Source organism: Asparagus officinalis, chromosome 6 (assembly GCF_001876935.1).
Source record: "Asparagus officinalis chromosome 6, Aspof.V1, whole genome shotgun sequence".
Taxonomy (NCBI): Eukaryota; Viridiplantae; Streptophyta; class Magnoliopsida; order Asparagales; family Asparagaceae; genus Asparagus; species Asparagus officinalis.
Genome location: NC_033799.1, coordinates 16296433 through 16321123, shown reverse-complemented (window position 1 = coordinate 16321123; position 24691 = coordinate 16296433). Strand labels below are relative to the sequence as shown.

Below are 24691 nucleotides of genomic sequence, written 5' to 3'. Positions count from 1 at the left end.
GACTTCTTATAACTTACTGTTGGGTCATCCCTGGATCCATGGTAATGTTGTAGTCCCTTCTACCCTCCATCAGTGTCTTAAATATGTAGACACTAATAACAACGTCAAGACGGTGGTCGCGGATAAGCAACCGTTTAAGGGGATAGAAAATTATTTTAGTGACTTCCTTCTCTACGGTACTGAATCCGATACTGAACCATCGGCCCAAGGCATGGACAGTGCAGAAGAAGCTAATACCGAGGCTAGGTTTGATTACGATGGTGATTTTGTACTTAATGACATTGTACCCATTGTAATCAATCTTGACGATGAAGAGTCATCAGATAGTAGTTGTAATTGGCAACTAGCCGAAGAAGTAGATATAAATGATGATTTAGAGTACTCGATAACATCATGAAGGGGATGTATAATGACCCAGAATTGTGTATGCCACTTCAATCATTTTGTATGACGAAAAAGCATGTTAAGGACTCATTCGGAATGACACTTGTCATCCTCACAAAGGTAGGGGGTGAAAAGGAAGTTGTCTATGGTAAAGGAAAAGAATTTTCGTTACCAGACCACTTCTTGGAAGAAGATGACGATGATGATAAACATGCCCCTCATTTATTCAGATATGACACAAAAGTGTATAATCTCATGGAGAGATACGGATATGACTTCACACTCAGAGAGGGTCTTTGTTTTGGTCGAGGTCCATGAGTTTTGCCTCGTATGGCTTATATACAAAAAGGAAAATCTGATAATTATTATAGCCATAGAAGAGGTTTAGGTTATGTCTCCTCGTCTGATGACGAGTGTTGCTGGCAGGTCATTGATCAAATAGCTAATAAGGGTAAAGATGGATATTCTTCTGATTCTTCAGCCTGAGACTCCGACGCTAGTCTTGGCAAAATGTTCAAAAGACTAATGTCGAACATGGCTACAATCGACCCCATCACAATAGAGGAAGATGACCAAATGGCAATTTGGGAAGACCCTTAGGTTCATCACCTGAATATTCAACACAGTGATAGGTTTGAACAAAGGGAACCCTTTACTGAGGATCAATTAATTTAGGTAAATATGGGTGATGAGGATAATCAGAAACCGATATTCATTAGCGATAGTCTCCCACCAAATGAGAAAGAAGAGCTAATTGCCCTCATTAGGGAGTACATTGATGTTTTTTCTTAGAACTACGAGGTTATGCCAGGGCTCGACCCAAATGTGGCAGTGCATCGCCTCAATATTAAGCCTGATGTCAAACCTGTCAGACAACAGCGAAGACGGTTTCGTCCGCAAATTATGGAGGCAATCGTGTTCGAAGTTAAAAAGCTTATTGACTCAGGTTTCATCAAGGAGGAACAACATCCTGAATGGCTCGGCAACATCGTCCCGGTCCTTAAGAAGAACAGGAAAATCAGGAAAATCCAGATGATGAAAAGCATACCTCATTCAGAACAGCCGTTACAGTATCATGTGCATGCTTGATAATAAGTAGATACACTTGCATGTTATCTATCTATCTTGCAATTATAGTACATTTCTCAATTAGTCTATTCTACACCAACTAGTTAATGCATAAATAATAATGGAATTGCAGCGCCAGCTAATAATTTTGTTAAGTTTGTGTTGTCTGAAAGATTATGTCAATGTGGCCTGTGAATAGAATGACTCTTGACTTGCATGCATACTCTCTATCTTAGCATGTTGCTTGCCCCGTATACAGATTGAGCCACAAGACTTTATCGCAAAGCTTTTCAATGTAGTTGTTCAGTTTAATAACATCCTGACTGATTTTGATCGGGACATATGTTATCGCAAAGCTTTTCAATGTAGTTGTTCAGTTTAATAACATCCTGACTGATTTTGATCGGGACATATGGAGCTATATTTCGTTAGGTTACAGTTTAATAACATCCTGACTGATTTTGATCGGGACATATGGAGCTATATTTCGTTAGGTTATTTTAAGCGGGTAACTTTCTTATGCTTGACCACTATATGTTGTGCGCGGCGTGGAAGCGATCGAATCACACAAGACAAACAAGAGAGTTCACAACCAAATTGAACAAGCACAATCACCAATAACACAAAAGATTTACGTGGTTCGGCAAGTTGCTTATGTCCACGGGGCAAGAAGGGGATGGGGTTTTTACTAATAGTGAAAGAGTATAAATTGAGATTACAAATCACTCGAATGAACAAAATAATCTCACCAACAAGCTCTTAATCGCTCCAAACAAAACCCTAAACAAATAACTCAGAAAATACCTCTTTTCTGTGCTCCAAATATCCCCAATTTGCTACCTCCAAACCCTCAAAATCGTGTTCCAATTTATACCAAAACAGAAACTCAAACAGAATCCAAATAGGAACTCTAACTGTGCAGAAAACACATCGTAAGTCGACTTAACAGAGGCCACAAGTCGACATGGTAGAGCGAAAAACCATAACTGGAGAACACTTCATAAGTCGACTTAACAGACACCATAAGTCTACTTGCCAGAGCCAAAAAACAACGATTCCAGAGCAGAACGTAAGTCGACTTATAGTCGGCTTAACATAAGTGGACTTATGCCTGTGCATGAGTTGACTTATGACACAGAATCTGCAAAAAACACACAAAAACTAGAATTTCCCAAATTTCTCCACACTATACCCCTAAAATATTAGGACCTATTTTAGCTCCTAAACTTCCAATTTGGTACTAAACGATTTCATTATAATTTTGCATTCCAGATGAACAAGGCTGGGAGATTGGATCTTCAACTATGCCTTATAAAGTTAATCCCATTGATTTTGAGAATAGTGAGGGCAACTTGTGTTTGGCTAATGCTATTTTATCTGCTCTCAGCTAAAAATTGCCCATCTCTCGTATGCAGGTGTGTATCATTTACTTTTCCATCTTTATTCATGGTTCCTGAGGAGTACCTAATGTGAACTTCAGTGCTATATCACAGTTCAAAAAACACGTTTTAGTGTCTCATTCTGGTAAAGTGATACTATACTTATTGCATGTGTAATCATTAACAGAGGGATTTGACCGATTCCACTGTTTTTAGGAATCTGGGTATTGGATCTGGGTATTCTCTCTTGGCATACAAAAGTGCACTACAAGGAATCTAGAAGCTTCAGGTTAGTAGTAAAATCTGTATGAGATGGTTATCACTAGAGAATTAGATATAAAGCTAGATGTGTTATTTGTGGGAAATGTGCCGCTGTCGTCATTCTTTGCTTCATGTGTGTTGTTTGTTCTGTTCTTGCTTTAACTATTTGGGTTGGGCGTATGTTGAATTTGAATTCGTCACTAATGCAAGGTGCTAAATTCTGTGAATTACAAGATCATAGAATGTGGATCCATTTCAAGATGAATTCTTGCCTTGCTATCAATATAATTTCTATCCAATGTACATCCGTCTAATAATATATATAATTTTACGGATGTTTAAGTTTTTTCCTATATAAATAATTCTCTTCTAAAATTGTACTAACCATTTCCCTCTAAAATATTGGATGAACTATGTCTTTGCTATCCTTTTCAATTTTCCTTTATATCTATTATTTGGGATCCATAACTATGATATTTGGCATGATTCTTTTGAAAAAATTCTGTCTGTACGTCCGAGTAGTTGATGCGAAGAAAGATACATCTAAAAGTGGCAAAAGCTCCTTTTTGCTCAATACGCTGTCGATGTATAAAGACAATCCCAATGTTAACATTTAATTAGGGGTGGCAAATGGGTCAGGTTGGGTCGGGTAGGGTCATAGTTGACCCAACCCATATAATTGTGACCCGACCCGACCCATTTAACAAATGAGTCAATGCAATCCGACCCGTTTATTAAACGGGTTACTCGACCCGACCAATATAACCCAAATGACCCGTTTATCAAATCTCAGTTCAATATCATGGATACTATATAGATCAAGATGAAATTCTTTTGACTCTTTCGACAATTATGAGTCAAAATATGCAATACTGCTACATAGATTGTACAAGATGTTAGACCCTAGAGGGGGGGTGATTAGGGTCTTATGCTAATCTAATCTGATTATATGCCAATTAAAATTAATTAACAAGTTGTATTCTTGCAAGATAGATATACAAGAGTTATAACAAGAATAAGCAATATACACAAAGTGATATATCCTATATGATGAAATATATATGCAAGGATATATAAACTAACACAAGGGTAAACAATATGAACTAGATAGTGGATCATATAAATAATGAGCTAATGACAATGGCGACAAGAATTATAAACACAAGTATAAATAAACGCCAAAGCACACTCAAACACAAGATATGATCACGGAGTTCGGACCTTCCGTCCTACGTCTCCGCTCCCCACTCCCGGGGAGAAATCCACTATCAACCGGGTTTTCTACGTTCACCCGAATAACGTTTACACCTCACAATTTCTCTCACGGAGTTCAGTCCCCACGACCTACGTCTCCGCTCCTCACCTCGAGGAGATCTCCACTCACACTCTCACAATGTGGCTACACTCCACCCTCACAATACGGTTTTCTAGCTAACCGAAAACTCTACAACACTCACAATGTAACAACAAATAATTTGTTCTCTAATACAAGGTGAGAACTCAATTAAGCACCACTCAAAGTTACAATCTCTCACCACCCAACTATACTAAGTATGAAAGATACAATAAGCTCAATGTGGGTGTGTGTGTAACAATGAGTAAATAAAATCAAATCAACTAAACTCAAGTATGAAATCTAGCTTAAGAACAATGATAATCAAACAAGTATATAAATGTAAAGCTAGAGTTTGAGTTTAGAAAACTTCTCCAATGGATAACAAGAGAGGGAGATGAGTTGAATGCTCAAACACCAATAGATGATCTCCTCAAGCTCTTGTAGAATTGATTTCACAAAACATAAACCCTCAATTGCTTAAAAGCTTTTTAAACACTCTTAAACAAAACTAAAACCCTTGATTAAAACTTTCTCAAACTTATTTTAAAACTCTCTTGATTAACTTGAAAAGACATCAGCAATGGGGTATATATAGTCTCCAAAACCTCAGCCTAAAACCCCAAGCCAAAAGACAAAACAGCCCCAAGCAACGGTCAGAAAACTAGCCGTTGGAAGCTGAAAAATCACTCGTCGGTCGACCGGAAAACTCGTCGGTCGACCGAAATTTTCATCGGTCGACCGGACCGGTCGACCGACAGGCTTTCTGTCGCATGGTGAACTTTTGACCTCGGGTTCGGTCGACCGGCTCGGTCGACCGAAAACTGACATATGAAAACAGTATATCTGATTTTAAAACGCTGTTTAAAAATATCAAATAAATTCAGAAAAATGTAAAACTTTGGGGAATGATTGTAGACATGATAATAAACATGCTACAATGACTGGTTATCAAAAAGGACTTCCCAAATGAAAAATATCATCATTTTACAAAATAGTCCAAAACATGAAAACCTGAAAATTGATATTTTGATATTTTGACTTAAACAACATTTTGAAACCTTATGAAATGATTGTATAGACTTGATAAAAGATATAACATGTTGTTATGAAGTCTATAACCTAGAAATACAATATTTTCATAAAATTGCATATTCTATGCAATATATTCAAAACACTAAATATGATTTCATTAAATATAAGCTTGTTAAAGATGAAATCATATATAGGCATATAAACATGAAACAAAATAGTATTTTCCAATTCTATTCATTTGTTTCATAGTAAAACTTGAAAACTATCAAACCAAAACATATATGTATATATATAACTATATATATACAAAAACCAAAACGTGTATGTGTGTATATGATTGAGCTTAAAGTACTAACACACATAATATAAATTCCTAAACTAAATTACCCAAGCAATGATCTTGATCTTCAATAAGCTTGACTTGGTAATCTCGCGGATGAAGCTTGAACTTGGATCTTGAACTTTGAATAGCAAGGCTTCACCGACATTCCGCCAACCTCCTTTGGATATGATCGTTGAAGCTCTATTCCATCCATCCTCCAACGACGTTGTTTGTCTACAAAACATAAGAATGCACAAACACTAGACAAACAACATTAGTAATAAATTGTTTGTTAAACATCATCAAAATAAGAAGGCCAACACAAGAGATTGACCCTTTTAATAACAATCCTAATTAAGGATTAGGTTGACGCTTATTCATAACATTATAGACCATGGTCCCCGACTTTTTGGCCGTCGCCTCACTCCGACAAACCCTCCAATCCCTCTGATCCTCGTACGTCATAATATGCTATAGGTCACTTTTTTTTCTTCTTCTGGATTTGTAATGTAGGGCTTCCACTTTTGTATTTTGAATTTCAGGTTCTTAATTTTTTTAAATAAATTGAGATGATCCTTTGGCAGTCCCTAATTTATAGTGAGCTGTATTCAATCCAATAATTAGGCTTATGAATCTTCAATGATGATTAGTTTTGTTGCGGAATGATCTAATTTTTTTGGTGATTCTTTTTCTTTAATTTTCCTCATATTTGGACAACTGGTTGAATATGTTTTGGCTATGTGAACTTTAATGTTTTAGATGGAGCATCATCGTGAAGAGGAGGTTGTTGATCTTGAGTCTTTTAGCATTATGGCTCTATCACCTTTAGACGACTGATATTTGTAGAAAGTCAAGGATTTGCACCCATTCTTTAGTGAATATGGGTTAATCCGTTACCGTGTAATGGTCGAGGTACCTTTCATTAAATTCTCCTGTAAGAATACATATTTAATCAGTGCTTTTTTATTCAACACCAGTGCACAGTGTTAGTCTTACATTATGTTTTTTTTTCAAGAATAATGGTTTCATACTTAAATGTAGATTATACAATCATTTTTGTAGAGAATGATAAAGAAATGTTTCTGGTAAAGCATGAAGAAACTATGGTTGTTGATTGGATATCCTTGTTCGTCTGGCTTACAAATCATAATATGTCTCAGGTATTTAGATAAAAGTTTTAAAGCCTTAGTTATCTCAAAAGGTTTAAAGTTGTGCCTAAAATGTTCTGTGAACCGTTGGGATATTTATATTTGATATGCTTATCTGACAATAGTACCCCTCTTCTAATAAATTTGCATATGATGTAGTATTAGCAGTATCTGTATGAGTCCATCGAACATTGTTTATTTAGGTCATGCTTATTAGTGTGCTTTCTTTTACAATCTAACAAAACGTCCAGCTTCTGCTTTGATATAGGTAGCAGTCATCATTAAAACTTGTCATAGTGTAGTAATGTCTTGGGTAATGGAGAAAGAGGTAACTTACAATTAAAAATGGTTTGCTTCTTTCTCCATTACCCATCATGATCTGACAAAGCTAGCCACTATAGTTATTTTTATGTTGACTACTTAGTGCAAAATGCAAATCTGAAGCGATTCTTTTTTAGGTAAAATGGTTGCTAAAATTATCAGAAATACCTGAAATCAAGGGGGTTCAAAGCTTTAGCGAGAATGCCAAGTCATATTTGGAAAGTATAGTTCGTGGCTTCAGCAAAGCTGTTGCTCTGGAAGTGAAAAAGATTGAAAAAGTAACTAACCACGATGTTAAGGCAGTGGAATACTTCTTGAAACAGAAATGACAATCCAATGCGGAAATTGCTGAGGTGAGTTTTTAATGTTCCTTGTTGTGGGTACTCTATGCTTCCTCTTTTTATAACTACGACTAACTGTAGTTTCAAAGATTTCATTTGATGCTTAATATTTGACATCAGATTCTACAAAATTCTTTTTTAGGTACTGGAGTTTTTCTATTTTGCTTGTACATCAGAGGATATAAATAATTTAGCCCATGCATTGGCACTGAAGGAGGCGTTCAACACTATCATATTTCCTGTGATGATTGAGTTGTTGAATGCAATATGCAAATTAGCAAAGGAAAATGCTCATATCTCCATGTTGTCCCACACTCATGGACAGGTATTTTCAGTTCTAGATGAGAGGCAACTCTTGTTATAACGGAATACCAACTTTTTGTCGATTAGATGTTATCTACAAAAACTTTATTGCTATATAAGCATAATTAAAAATCTTACATTTCCCTTTTATTTGTGTTTACACATAGAAGGACATAGTTTATTGTATATATTGATTTAAAAAAAAAAGAATCATAAGCTATTAGACTAAGAAAATGCAGAGAATGCTTCAAGGAAAAAGAAAAATTCTTTTTCATTTCCATGAACTAATTTATTTAGCAATCCTAAATTCTAACGAAATTTATCCCAAATGGAGAAGGGATGCAACTGACAAGAGCACGTTTAGAGAAGGGTTAGAGAAGTGGGAGTACTCAAAGAAAAACAAAGTACTCTTGGGTTTAAAAAATTAAACTTAATCTAAGGTGCACATGTTAATATTCCACTAAGAATTTTTCCCTAATGTCATGGTGATGGATTTTTTTTGGATGAAATAACTCAAAGATTTCTGGCTGGTCATTTCGGTGAAATTTTTTTATACAAAAGTAAGCTTTATTTTTTTGGGGGGGGGCTTATATAGAAATAATTAAATAATGATTACATGCTGAAACTCAGGAATTTTCTACATGGGGCTAATACATCATGTATAATTACTGGTCTGATAAAGATTACACTGTCTATATTCGTTCATATATGTTTGCAGGACATGTTCTATATTCCTTTCTTCATGAGTTTTTAGCTTGATGCTATGGAATAAATTGAATGGAACCTTTTCAATCTGAAGGTTAAAAATAATATAATCATGTCTTTGTTTCTTATTTAGTCCTACATCAGAAAATGAGTGAGAAGTTAAGTTGCTAAAATAGGTATGCCCAAGACTCAAGTGTAACACGGCTAGTTGATTTTGGTAGTGGGTTGAGCCAAACGTGTTACACTTGATGGGTCTTACGGCTTGTACTGCACCAATGGGCTCGGCGGCCCGGGGCGTGACAAATTGTATCATAGCAGTTGCGAGTCGGAAGTGTGGAGCTAAGTGCTATGCGGAGCTAAGTGCTATATTGCGTGAGTGCGGTTGGAGCCACTCTAGAGTCCACATAACCTAGTGATACTGAGATGTGACAATTGCCATGTCACGATGAGGACGTTGCTTATTTAAGGTAGGGTGTGTAGGAGATCGTACATGAGATCGAAGCTCACCTTCGATGGCGAAGTTGTGGAGGTGAGGAAGATCGCCTGTAGAAGTCGATGGTGAAGTTGAGGAGGTGAGGAAAGTTGCCTGTTCGTGATCGCAGGCGAAGTGTGTAGCAAGGTCGAGCTTGGGAAACGAGCGGATCTCGCCTGCTGCGTGGATCGAACTCTCCTATAGCGGATCTCACCTGTTGATGTCGCCCTCGCCCATGATCTCGACTGCAGCGGAGCGAACTTCGCCTGTGCGTGGTTGGAGCCAGCTAGAGCGTAGCTGGAGCGCATAGACCATCCGCGCTAGGGTTTCCCTATAAAAGGGAAACCTTATTCGTGCGTGAATTAGTGAGTGCGAGAGCGGAGAGAGAAGAAGAGATTGGCGGTGGCAATTTCTTGAGCTTCCGTTCTCTCTGCAGTTTAAGAAATTTCTGATTTTTATTCCCTTTTGTAACTGTTCTCATTTACTGTTGAGAAGGGGTTGGTGAATATTAATTGGGGAAGTTATTATAATAGAGAGAGAGTGTTTGAGAATTGATTTTAGATTAAAATTAATTGCTATTTGTTTGAGAGGTCTCAAGTTTGAGATCCTCTCTCTTATTTGTAATTGCTTATTATTAATAAGAAATTATTGTGCTGCTTCCGTGGACATAGGCAGATTTGTCGAACCACGTAAAATCTGTTGTCTTGCATTTTTTGTTACTTGTTTGGTTGTTGATAAGTATTCCAATTTTATTTGTATTTGTGTGCCTCCGGTTCCACTACGCATAACAAGTGGTATCAGAGCTCCCGGTTTGACTTGGTGTTCGATTTGGATTCTCGTTTGAAGAGATTGGATTATTAACATAGGTGAAACAAGTACATCGGGATCGTCTATTTCAAAGGCGATACAAGTGTCGAGCATTAATAATACAAAATTGTTGCTCAAAAATTTGATGACAAGATAAATTTTGGTTTGTGGAGGTGCCAAGTGATGGATGCATTAGACGCCCAAAATTTGGAGGAGACTCTTGAGTTACAAGAGAAACCTAAAGACATGGAGGATAAGATTTGGAAGAAAATAAATAGTAGAGCGTGTAGGGTTATTCGATCATGTTTTACGTCGGATTTGATCTATGATGTGATGAATGAGACGTCGGTGAAAAGGTTATAGGAAACACTCAACGAGAAGTATCTTACGAAGAGCATAGAGAATTGGCTTCACTTGAAGAAGTGGTTTTACCAATTCAAGATGAAGAAGGGAGTTTCCATTAGAGAACAAGTAAATAACTTCACAAAATTGCTATCAGATATGGCCAATGTGGATATCATGGTAGAGGATGAAGATAAGGCGATATAACTTCACAAAATTGCTATCAGATATGGCCAATGTGGATATCATGGTAGAGGATGAAGATAAGGCGATGTTGTTGCTATGTTCATTGCCAGGTAGAGGATGAAGATAAGGCGATGTTGTTGCTATGTTCATTGCCAGAGGATGATTTTGGTACATTTGTCCTTACAATGATCAATGGTAGAACCACTGTCTGCTAAAAGGAGGTGACCTTAGCAATGGTGAACTATGAGTTAGGGAAGAGAGATAGTGAACCCCCGAGGAGGTATCGGGAGATGCATTGGCAGTGAAAGGTCGTAGCCCAAACCGCCGTCCATTTAATCGCTCCAAGTCGAAGCAATGAGGTGGCTATAAGAGTGTTGGTAGGAATCAATGTCACTTCTATAAAGAAGAGGGACATTGGAAGATCGACTGCCCAAAGTTGAAGGACAGAGTCGGGAAGAATAAGGGGAAAGCCGTACAGGCTTCAGAAGTGAATATTGCTAAAGCTAGTGGCGATAATTGAGATTCAAATTCTTCGGGCTATTTATGCCTAGCATTACCGTTAGTTTGTTATGCCGACTCTACGGAGTGGATGTTAGATTCAGATGCTACATATCATATTTGCCCGAGTAGGAATTGGTTCTCCAGCTTTGAGGAGTTGGAAAGAGGGGATGTCGAGCTCATGGGTAATGACCACGTATGCCCTATCAGGATGTGTGATGGGGTGGCTAGGGAGTTGAAGGAAGTGAGATTCGTTCCTCAATTAACGAAGAATATCATTTCACTTGGAACTTTGGAGGTAGCTGGCTATAGGATGATCTTGGAGAATGCAACTCTGAAGGTCATAAAGGGGTCCATGGTGGTGATGTGAGGTGTTAGGAAAGATAACCTTTACTACTTGAAGGGCAAAACAGTAACAGGGGGTCTGGCAGCTTCTATTATCACAGAGAAAGATACTACCAGCTTGTGGTATATGAGATTGGGACACACTGGTAATAAGTCTCTGCAGGTATTAGCAAAACAGGGTCTATTGAAGGGTGCAAAGACCTGCAAGATAGAGCTGTATGAATATTGCATACATAGGAAGAAGACAAAAGTGAAATTCGGCACCGTAATTCACAATACCCAAGGTATATTGGATTATGTTCATATTGATGTTTGGGGTCCTTCCAAGAACACATCTCTTGATGGGGCCAATTATTTTGTCACTTTCATTGATGATTATTCCAGGAGGAATTGGGTATACTCCATGAAGCATAAACATGAGGTCCTGGATATATTTGTGGAGTGGAAGAAGAAAGTTGACCTGTAGATAGATAGAAAGGTGAATGTACTCCATTCAGATAATGGTGGTGAGTACAAAAGTGATCCATTTCTGCAGTTTTGCAGGGATCACGACATTAGGCGACACTTCACAGTTCGTGAGACACTAGAACAAAACGGGGTGGCTGAAAGGTTGAACTGTACCTTGCAGGAGAAGGTGTGATGTGTGATGATACAGAGTGGATTGTCAAGATCCTTTTGGGCCGACGTGTTGGTTTATGAAAGTTATCTCGTGAATAGGTTGTCGTGCACTGCGATACATGGAAAGACTCCTATGGAGCGTTGGTCTGGTTCGGTAGCTAGTGACTATGAGTTACTTTGGATATTTGGGTGTCCTGCCTATTACCATGTCAGTGATGATAAATTGAATCTGAGGGTGAGGAAAGCAGTCTTTGTGGGATTTAGAGATGGAGTTAAAAGCTTCAAGTTGTGGGATCCACAAGACAAGAAGATGATCATTAGCAAAGATGTCACGTTTGATGAGACTCACATGATGAGGCCTCAGATTCCTTAGCAGGTTGAGGAAGGCCAGACTAGTGGGGTATCACAGAAGGTGGAGGAAGATGTGACTCCACAGACTTTAGATAGCACTGTATCTATTGAGACTCCTACAAAGGTAGCATTGGGAGGAGATGATATGATAGACGGGCAAATGGAGGATACAGTGGATGTTGGGACTCAGGAACAGGGTCATATTCATGAGTCCATTGCAGCTAATAGACCAAGAAGAAACATTCGTCGGCCAGCTAGATATGATGATGTCATGGTTACATATGCTTTAACAGCAAAAGTCGTTAATGATTTGGTTCCTTCTACATTCAGGGAAGCAGAGTCAAGCTCTGATTCGATTAGGTGGAGGGAAGCTATGGAGGAAGAGATGTAGTCTCTTTATAAGAATGACACTTGAGAACTTACAAAGCTACCGAAGGATAAGAAGGCTATTGGATGCAAGTGGGTATATGCGAAGAAAGAAGGATCTTCTATTGGGGACATTCGGTATAAAGCCAGATTGGTTTCCAAAGGGTATGCCTAGCTTAAGGGCATAGATTACAATGAGAAATTCTCACCTGTTGTAAAGCATTCGTCGATAAGAATACTATTGGCGTTGGTGGCACTGCTGGATTTGGATTTGGTCCAGATGGATATTAAGACAGCCTTTCTACATAGAGATTTAGAAGAGGAGATCTACATGACACAACCTATGGGGTTCAAAGGTGCAGGAAAGGAAGAATTAGTATGCAAGCTGAAGTAGTCTCTTTATAGATTAAAGCAATCGCCGCGACAACGGTACAAGAGATTCGACGACTTCATGATTGGCCGAGGATACATGAGAAGCCCATATGATCTTTGTGTTTACATGCACAAGCTACAGAATGGTGAGTATATTTATTTACTATTATATGTTAACGATATGCTCATTACTTCCAGGAATACTTTAGCTATTAGAAAGTTAAAAAAGGAACTGTCATCCGAATTTGAGATGAAGGATCTTGAAGAAACAAAGAAGATATTTGGTATGGAGATTGAGAGAGACAGGGTGAAGGGGAGGTTGAAGTTGACACAGAGGAGTTACTTACAGAAGATACTGAAGAAATTCAGTTATGATGGCAACGCCAAGGCAGTGAGTACTCCATTAGCTCCCCACTTTAAGCTATCAGCTAAGATGTCACCTGTTTTAGTTGAGGACCGTGATTACATGTCCAAAGTTCCATATGTTAATGTGGTAGGTAGCTTGATCATGGTATCTAGGTACATGCACGACCCAGGAAAGGGTTATTAGGAGGCCGTGAAGTGGATTTTACAGTATATAAAAGGTACCGTGGATGTTGGTTTGGTATTCAAGAAGAATGGGAAGAATGGGCAGGACTATATTGGTTATGTGGATTCCGATTATGCGGGGGATCTTGACAAGCGCCGAACTACTACTGGATATGTGTTTACAATAGCAGGAGCACCGATGTGTTGGAGATGCATACTTCAGTCTATAATGGTTCTCTCCACTATGGAGGCAGAGTATATGGCATTGACTGAAGCTGTGAAGGAGGCTTTGTGGTTGCAAGGGTTATTGGATGACCTGAGGATTGCACAGGATACCATCAGGGTACATTGTGATAGCATGTCAGCTATCTATTTGGCTAAGAACCAAGTGTATCATTCTCGTACAAAGCACATTGATGTCAGATTCTATTTTGTTCCAGACGTATTGGATGATGGAGGCATCATATTGAAGAAGATCCACACAAAGGATAATCCGGCGAGAATGTTGACCAAAGTTGTCACTGGAGCGAAATTTGGTTATTGTTTGGAATTGTTAAACATTCTTCGATGTTGAGGGCTTTTGGAGGCCATGTGGTGAACTACGTGAAGGCTTGATTCCTTAGACAAGAGGATACGTAGGCAAGTCTTTATGATACAGCCGATTTGGTGAGTAGACATCGACGTTTGGAGAATGATCTCATTCTCATTTGGTTCCTGACTTATTGTGGCTTGAGTCCATTGTCGTGAATTGTTTCACTTCGTACTGGATGCAACAAGTGGGACATTTGTTTTGGTTGGTGTCTGCTCAGTTTTGGGGAAACGTTCACCGAGGTAGAGATTTGTAGAAGATCGTACCTGAGATCGAAGCTCGCCTTCGATGGCGATGTTGAGGAGGTGAGTAAGATCGCCTGTAGAGGTCGATGGCGAAGTTGAGGAGGTGAGGAAAGTCACCTGTTCGAGATCGCAGGCGAAGTGTGTAGCGAGGTCAAGCTTGGGAGGCAAGCGGATCTCGCCTGCTGCGTGGATCGAACTCGCCTGTAGCGGATCTCACCTGTTGATGTCACCCTCACCCATGATCTCACCTGTAGCAGAGTGAACCTCGCCTGTGTGTGGTTGGAGCCAGCTGGAGCGTAGCTGGAGCGCATAGACCGATCGCCCTAGGGTTTCCCTATAAAAGGGAAACCCTATTCATGCGCAAATTAGTGATCGCGAGAGCAGAGAGAGAAGAAGAGATTGGCAGCGACAATTTCTTGAGCTTCCGTTCTCTCTGCAGTTTAGGAAATTTCTGATTTTTATTCCCTTTTGTCCTTGTTCTCAATTACTGTTGAGAAGGGGTTGGTGAATATTAATTGGGGAAGTTATTATAATAGAGAGAGACTGTTTGAGCATTGATTTTAGATTAAAATGAATTGCTATTGGTTTGAGAGATCTCAAGTTTGAGATCCTCTCTCTTATTTATAATTTATTGTTATTAATAATAAATTATTGTGCCGCTCTCGTAGACGTAGGCAGAATTGCCGATGTTGGCCTTCTTGTTTTGATGATGTTTAACAAATAATTTATTACTAATATTGTTTGTCTAGTGTTTATATATTTCTATTTATTGTAGGCAAACAACAGGTTGGAGGATGGATGGAATTGCGCATTCACGATCATATCCAATGGAGGTTGGCGGAATTGTGGAGTGAAGCCTTACTATTCAAAGTTGAAGATCCAAGTTCAAGCTTCATCCGCAAGTTTACCAAGTTGAGCTACAATAAAGACCAAGATCAAGCTTGGGTAATTTAGTTTAAGTTTTATATTATGTGTGTTAGTACTTTAAGCTCAATCATATACACACATACACGTTTTTGGTTTATATATATATAGTTATATATATACACAAGATTTGGTTTTTGGTTTTCATGTTTACATAGAATATGCAATTTTGTGAAAATATTATTTTCTTGGTTTATGGACTTAACAACAATAATATACATCTTTTATTAAGTCTATAAGAACGTTTGAAAATGTTTTAAAGTTATGTTTATGTCAAAACATCAAATTTCATGTATATCAACTTTTCATGTTTTGGACATACTTGGAAAATCCATGAGTTTTCACAACTGGGAAATGCAATTTGAAAATTTTCTTCATTTACATATTTACATTCATATATATATATAATCATTTCCCCAAGTTTTACTAATTTTGGAGTTGTTTTGTTATTTTCAATTGAATTTACAAAAATGAGTTTTTAGCAGTTTTTTAGAAACTATTTCTCTGTGTTCAAACATTTATTTCTCTCAACTGGGAATTGATTTTTCAGAAATAACATGTTCACCTACATGTCTAGAACCTTCTCTCAAAATTTCATGATATTTGGAGATTATTTACTATTTTTAATTGATTTTACAAGTTAGATACGCAAAATTCCAGAACTGTCAAATCTACAGTGTGGTCGACTGCGACGGTCGACCGGTTATAGTCTAGAGGGTAGTTTTGTAGTTTTTCTTCTCACAGTCGACCGCCACGGTCGATCGCCAATGTTACCGTTGCACAGTAACGGTAACTTGCTGATTTTTGTTTTTTCCTAGATTTTTGTGGTTTTTGGGGTTAGTTTCTTCAAACCTATATATACTCCTTAGCCATAACTATTTTCTAACACAATAAGAGTGTTTTAAACAAGTTTAAGAAAGTTTTAAACAAGGGTTTAAGTTTTTTTTTATGTTTGTTTTAAGAAGCTTTTAAGCAAATTGAGAGTTTGTTTTGAGAAATCAATTTCACAAGAGCTTGAGGAGATCAACCATTGGCGTTTGAGCATCCAACTATTCTCCCTCTCTCTCTTGATCTATTGAGAAGTTTTCTAAACTCTTATCTAGCTTTATATTTGCTTAGTTACTTGAATATGATTCTTTAAAGCTAGCTTTTATATTGAATTCAGGTTTGATTTTGATTTACTCATTGTTTACACACACACTCACATGAGCTTATTGTATTTTTCATACTTAGTATAATTTGGGTTGGTGAGAGTTGTAATAATTGAGTGTGAGCTTACATTGTGTTCTCATCTATTATAGAGAACAAATTTGTTGTATTTGTTACATTGTGAGTGTTGTATAGTTTTCGATGAGCTAGAAAACTGAGTGTGTTGTTGTGAAGTTTTCGGTGAACTAGAAAATGAGTGTGATGAGTGAACGTTGATCGGTGAGCGTTGAAAACAGACACTGTGAGTGATTATGAACGTTGATCTGTGAACGTTGAAAACTGACACTATGAGGTGTAAATGTTATTCTGGTGAGCGTAGAAAACCCGGTTGTGATAGTGGATTTCTCCACGGGAGTGGGGAGCGGAGACGTAGGACGGATGGTCCAAACTCCGTGATGATTTGATTGTGTTTGAGTGTGCTTTGGCGTTCATTTATATTTGTGCTCATTGCTCATATCGCCATTATCTCATTATCTAGTTTGTCCACTACTTTGTTTACATTATTCACCCTTATGTTAGTTTATATATCCTTGCATATATTTCATCATATATCTCATTGCTAGGATATATTCATTTGTTCATATTGCATATTCTTGCTCATAATTAGTTATATATCTATCTTGCAAGAATATATTTATTAATAAGTTTTTATTAGCATTTAATCGAATTAGATTAGCATAAGACCCTAATCACCCCCCCCCCCTCTAGGGTCTAACAATTGGTATCTGAACTTGGTGCTCTTTGATTTAAGGTCTAATCGCCTTGAGTTAAAGATCCAAGTTATCTTTTTGTGATAATCCAATTTTTGATTTTTATATCTTGCTTGCTTTTTATATTATGGATATGCATGGTTTAGGTTATGCCATCAATATTGCTCCTAGATATAATTTCTCCTATGCCCAATGGTGTGTTAGATTTAAACTTTTTGTTCAATCTAAACACTTTAATTTATGGGAAATTATAGATGATGCTTATATTGTGCCCACTTTGGAGAAATCCAAGTGGAATAAGAATGATCATCGTATGTTTACAATGAATAATATTTTGTTAGAATATTTGCTAAATGCTTTTAATTCATCTATGTCTAACAAGTTTGTTCATTTTGATAATGCTTACAAATTTTGAAAATTTATAGAAGTACATCAAGGAGACTTGGAGACGATCCGATAAGCTTTGGAGGATCCCGCTTCAAGTTCATATGGAGCATCATGCACACGAGCACTAGGCGATAGCCATAGTGAGGTTTACGAGTTCGAACCCGATAATGAGTTTTCTAGTGATGAACTTGCTTGTGCATCTAAGAAATTATTGCATGCCTACAATAAATTACATAAAGATTTTAATGATTTAAAATGCAAGCATGATAATTTAGAATCCGATCATGAGAAGCTAGTATCCAAGTTTGATATCATTGCTAAAGAAAATAAAAATTTAACCTCATCAATTTCTAGCTTATCTCATGAGAAAGAAGATGCCATGCTAGATGTAGAATGCATTAGAAATAAACTTGATTCTTTTGAGAATAACCATACATGCTCTACTTCTAATATTAATGATGTTGTGCAAAATGATGATTTGAATCTTGTTAAGGAACGTATATCATGCTTAGATTCAACTTTAAAAATATGCATTGATAACCATAAGAAACTTATGGACAAGTGTGCTAAGTCTAGTGCTACAAAATCACCTACACACTATGCACACTTGTATAGCAAAGTTTATAAATGCATTATTTGCCGCTGTAAAGGACATTTAGTTAAATTTTGCTATGATGCACACAAACATAAAAATATTAATGATCATTGTGCATCTCATATAGTGTCTTCATCATATGTACACACACATGCACCCATTGCTCATCATAAGCATGATCATGTGTATCATTGTGATTTTTGTGGTAGAGTTGGTCACTTAGCTAAGTTTTGTTTTGATTTGCGAAAAGTTTCTAAATCACAAAATATTTCAAGTAGACCAACATTATTTCAAAATGTTTCTCATTTGCAAAATAATCTTAAAAGACCATCTTTATTTGCAAATGTTCCTCGTGCACATCCACATGGTCAACATAACCAAATGCATCCTCTTCATTGCACTTATTACAATCGAATGGGTCATTTTCATAATTATTGTTATGACCGGACCCGTGCACTAAATGCGTCCAAATGGGTTCATAACCCAAGGGCTTTAAACTTAAATGATAGGGGTCATGTCCCTAGACTCTTAGGTACCAAGAGTAATTTGGTACTAAAATTTGTTTGATCTTTAAGAACAATTTTTTTATTTTTTGTTTTCATGTTCTTAAAGATGATTTTTTAGTTTTTCAAATCCATAGTTCATAATTCTTGTGTGTTTTGTAATCCATTTTTGAACTAAGAAAAAAATTTGTTTTGATTTGTCCTTTTGGATTCATTATAAATCACTTCTATGATGATATCAATATGTTTTGTGATTATGGATCATCTACTTGTGTTTTATAATGTATTCTATTTGTGATTTGATCAAGTCCTACAAAGAAAACTACCTTTTTTGATCAAACATCGTTTTTGGTTTAAATGGTTGATTTATGATTTTTTTTAGTTGATTTGTTTTCATTCAAAAACTCTTTTTGCATGATTCTCATGTTTTTTTCTCTTTTGATTTTATAAATCTATTTTTACATGGTTTTTATTTTTGTGTTAATGAGACACAATTTTCATAATGATATATCATTATGTGTCCACATTGTCCTTTTGTATGTGAGTGGTATTTAGCATATTTTTCTTTTATACATGATCATATATTTGCCATGATTTTTTCTTGCATATATTCTATAAGTCATTTTGATAGGGGGAGCAATCCCTATATACATATATTTTTTATACTCACCCATGCATATTGATAGGGGGAGCTTTCGCTCTCTTCATCCTTTGTTTTCCCCTTTTTGATGTTGTCAAAGGGGGAGAAATATTATGAGTATTTTCTTTCTTGCTTATATGCATGATAATTCTAATTTATATATTCATTTCTTCTCATGCATATATTCCTTTTTGTAAATTGTTTGTCATCATCAAAAAGGGGGAGATTGTTTGCCTTCTTGTTTTGATGATCTTTAACAAACAATTTATTACTAATATTGTTTGTCTAGTATTTGTGTATTTCTATTTATTGTAGGTAAACAACATGTTGGAGGATGGATGAAATTACGCATTCACGTTCATATCCAGTGGAGGTTGGCGGAATTGTGGAGTGAAGCCTTACTATTCAAAGTTGAAGATCCAAGTTCAAGCTTCATCCGTAAGTTTACCAAGTTGAGCTACAATGAAGATCAAGATCAAGCTTGGATAATTTAGTTTAGGTTTTATATTATGTATTTTAGTATTTTAAGCTCAATCATATATACACATACACGTTTTTGGTTTATATATATAGAGTTATATATATACACAAGATTTGGTTTTTGGTTTTCATGTTTACATAGAATATGCAATTTTATGAAAATATTATTTTCTTGGTTTATGGACTTAATAACAATGACATACATCTTTTATTAAGTCTATAAGAATGTTTTAAAATGTTTTAAAGTTATGTTTATGTCAAAACATCAAATTTCATGTATATCAACTTTTCATGTTTTGGACATACTTGCAAAATACATGAGTTTTCACAATTGAGAAATATAATTTGAAATATTTCTTTGTTTACATGTTTACATTCATATATATAAATATTTTCTCAAGTTTTACTAATTTTGGAGTTGTTTTGTTATTTTCAATTGAATTTACAAAAACGAGTTTTTAGCAGTTTTTTAGACTCTGTTTATCTATGTTTAAATATTTATTTCTCTCAAATGGGAAGTGATTTTTCATAAATTCTTTCTCTAATATGTTCATCTACATGTCTAGAACATTCCGTCAAACTTTAATGATTTTTGGAGTTTATTTACTATTTTTATGTGATTTTACAAAATCAGATACGTAAAATTCCAGAACTGTCAAAAACTAAAAACTGCCAGTGCATGTTTGCTACAGTATGGTCGACGACGACGGTCGACCGGCTGCAGTCTAGAGAGCAGTTTTGTAGTTTTTCTTCTCATGATCGACCGCCACGGTAGACCGCCAATGTTACCGTTGCACAGTAACGGTAACTTGCTGATTTTTGTTTTTTAGTGGATTTTTGCGGTTTTTGGGGTTGGTTTCTTCAAACCTATATATACCCCTTTGCCATAACTATTTTCTAACACAATGAGAGTGTTTTAAACAAGTTTAAAAAAGTTTTAAATAAGGGTTTAAGTTTTTGTTTAAGTTTGTTTTAAGAAGCTTTTAAGCAAATTGAGGGTTTGTTTTGAGAAATCAATTTCAACCATTGGCGTTTGAGCATCCAACTATTCTCCCTCTATCTCTTGATGTATTGAGAAGTTTTCTAAACTCTTATCTAGCATTATATTTGCTTATTTACTTGATTATCATTCTTTAAAGCTAGCTTTTATATTGAGTTTAGATTTGATTTTGATTTACTCATTGTTTACACACACCCACATGAGCTTATTGTATTTTTCATACTTAGTATAATTTGGGTTGGTGAGTGTTGTAACAATTGAGTATGAGCTTACATTGTGTTCTCATCTATTATAGAGAACAAATTTATTATATTTGTTACATTGTGAGTGTTGTAAGGTTTTCGACGAGCTAGAAAACTGAGTATGTTGTTGTGAAGTTTTCGGTGAACTAGAAAACTGAGTGTGAGGAGTGAACGTTGATCGGTAAGCGTTGAAAACAGACACTGTGAGTGATTATGAATGTTGATCTGTGAACGTTGAAAACCGACACTATGAGGTGTAAATGTTATTCGGGTGAGCGTAGAAAACCCGGTTGTGATAGTAGATTTCTCCACGGGAGTGGGGAGCGGAGACGTAGGACGGATGGTCCAAACTCCGTGATGATTTGATTGTGTTTGAGTGTGCTTTGGCGTTCATTTATATTTGTGCTCATTGCTCATATCGCCATTGTCTCATTATCTAGTTTGTCCACTACTTTGTTTACATTATTCACCCTTGTGTTAGTTTATATATCCTTGCATATATTTCATCATATATCTCATTGCTAGGATATATTCATTTGTTCATATTGCATATTCTTGCTCATAAGTAGTTATATATCTATCTTGCAAGAATATATTTGTTAACAAGTTCTTATTAGCATTTAATCATATTAGATTAGCATAAGACCCTAATCACCCCCCCTCTAGGGTCTAACAGCCGAACCACGTAAAATCTGTTATTGATAAGTATTCCTATCTCGTTTGTATTTGTGTGCCTTCGGTTCCGCTACGTACAACAGGGTGTTTGTGACACTCCTATTTAGTCCAACATCAGGAAACGAGTGAGAATTTAAGTGGCTTAAATTATTTAAGTGTAACATCGGTTAGTCGTTTTTGGCAGTAGATTGAGCCAAACAACACGTTACACTTGTTGGGTCACACAGCTTGTACCGCACCAATGGGCCCGTCAGGCTAGGGCGTGACATGGCTAATATTAGAAGCGGACATATACTAAGTTGACTGCTCAAAGCAGCTAAAATATCATATTGATAGTTTTCATCGTTATGATACAGGAATAAATGATTTGCTTTTGTAATAGGTTTATGTGGTTTAGTTCTGATATCTTCTAACTCCCTTTGTAGCCTGCTTCACCCACTACTTTGGGAAAGGAGATGACAAATTTTTCTTTTAGACTAAGTTAAGTAGGGAAGACCTTTACAGAAGTGCAAATATTGGGCATGTGTGCTAGAGCTGTTGGAAACTACAATGCACATAAGGTTGCATATCCTGATATTGATTGGCCAACTGTTGCAACTGAGTTCGTGACCTCTTTGGGGTTAGGTTTCAACCCTTACGTGACACAGGCATGTTTATTTACTTCTACTACTTTTCTCTTTGCAAGGTTTTACCGATCTGATTCATTTCAGCTTGATGTATTTTTTTTTGCGCAATTAAGTAGTGCATGAACGATTTTGATATGGTTTTTTCTTTGTGTATGACTTGGATAGGTTTCATTAACGGGAGGAGTACTTTATTTACCTGTACTTTTTTTACACTACTACTTGTATTCATTGTTCTCTGCTTGAACTAGTTTACTAGTAAACAGTCCTCATGAAGATTTAGGCAACTATACAAACTACAAAAGTGTATAACTAATAGAGCCTCAGGATTTTCATTAATATGAGTTTTGCAATCGACTAAGGTGACTGAAATGTAGGTGTTTTTTTGCAATCGACTAACCTGATTATTTCTACAAGTAAAGTTTCTTTCACTTATAACGGAATGTACCACTACCACCCAAATACTGTTAGCGTCTTTAATATTTGATGAAAGTTAACAGTGGTGCTTCTTAACATTACATTCGTCATAAGATTTTACTAACGTGATAATGATCTGACCCTGCCATTAACCTCCATAGGAAACGCGTATAAAATGAATCAAGGCGCTCGCTCCTCGCTCTCTGTAACAATCGTAAATTTTGATACGTATTTAAATAAATTTTCTAGTATTTAAAATATTTTATTATATTTTATTAATACTTTTCCTAATTTCTGGAATTTTCTGAGTTTTCAAAATAAATAAATAATAAAATATATAGTCATGTATTTTTAATTTTGCTAAATATTAATTTACGGTTTAGTGATTTTTATATATAATCATTTGGTGATTAATATTATTAATGACATATTAATTTACGGTTTAGTGATTTTTATATATAATCATTTGGTGATTAATATTATTAATGACCTTGTTGTTGATGTAAACTTGAGTATAGTACAGTAGTATATAAATATTAATAAAAAGATTTTTGGTTGATTATTAATTATTAATATAATTTAGAATATTATGTGAAATTTTTGAATTTTCCCTCTCTTATTTTTCTCATTTGAATTCTTTCCATAACTCCTTTCCAATCAACCCCAAATCACTCCCCATGATTTTCTCCAGCCAAAATTATTCCTTCCATTTTTTTTCTCTCTCATTTCAAAATTCAAAAAAAGATACCTAATCAATCCTCTCTCTCTCTCCCCTTATTTCCATCAACGTACCCTCTCTCTTCCTCTCTCAGATCCATCTCTCTCTTCAAGTAAACCCAAGAAAACCCAATCCCATCTCCGACCAACCTCCCATACGTCGACGCCACGCCTCCAACTCGCCCAACCAACCACCCCGACCCTCGCCTCCTTCAGCCTCGGTCAGACCCGACGCCCAGCCACTCGCAGTGCCGCTCCTCGACTCCGGCGAACTCCCCGACTCCAACAACGACGCCGCTTGGTCATCGCCACACTTGGAGCTTGCTGCCGCTTCCCCACAGTCCAGACCCATCCGCTTCGGCACCGCCACCCGTCATCAGACCCCCCTGGTCTCATAAGCAAGATCCCGCTTCGATTGATTTATCATTTCATTATTTATATCTGTATTTATTAATTGCATAGATTAGACTGTTATTATCTGCGTGGTTTGGTTGATGAGTAATATTAGTAGTGATAATGAGATAATTACTTATATTCGTAAAGAGGGGATATGATATGTATTCTGAGCCGTATGTGATGAAATGTTATTTTGACGATTATATTATAATTAATTATGAGATATTTTGAAAGAAAGATTTTTTTGTAAAGACTATTTTGAAATATTATAGTAATAAATAAATTAAAGAGTTTATTTCGGTAATTGATTCCTTTTTAGGGTGATTATAATGATTTAAAAGAATTTAATTCGGTAGCTGTAGGCGTATAAAACTTCCTATAGGTCCCTTAACACAGCTCGGCACGGTGATTCGACAAATCAACGAACCATCTAGTGACGTATCTAAACACGATCGTTAGTCCAAAACACCGAAGCCAAGTGACACGCGACGAAGCGGATTAACGAGGCAACGAGGCTAACGAACCGCACGCAAACAACGTAATAAATCCACTCGCGTCCGGAATCAAGTTAACGGATCGGTGAGTCAACGAGTCATCCAAGTGTGGAACGGATTCGAACTCGAACACCGAGGCGGATTTACTGCCAAATCAGGATCCGGACTGCCAAATCAGAGTTTAGATCAACGACGAAGCTCGGATAAACTATAAAGCCGTGAAACCGGACAACGGACGACACGGCGAACACCCGGGAAGAGCTCGGCCAAAACCGAGCTACTCAGGTGGCTCGGCCAAAGCCGAGCCACCTAGGGGTGGCTCGGCCATGGCCGAGCCACCTCCTGGTGGCTCGGTGGCCA

General features: G+C 36.7%; 1 pseudogene; it reads left to right on the top strand.

The window, feature by feature from the left end:
- The window catches only part of LOC109845804, a 37909-nt pseudogene continuing 23538 nt past the window's right edge, over positions 10321-24691 (top strand).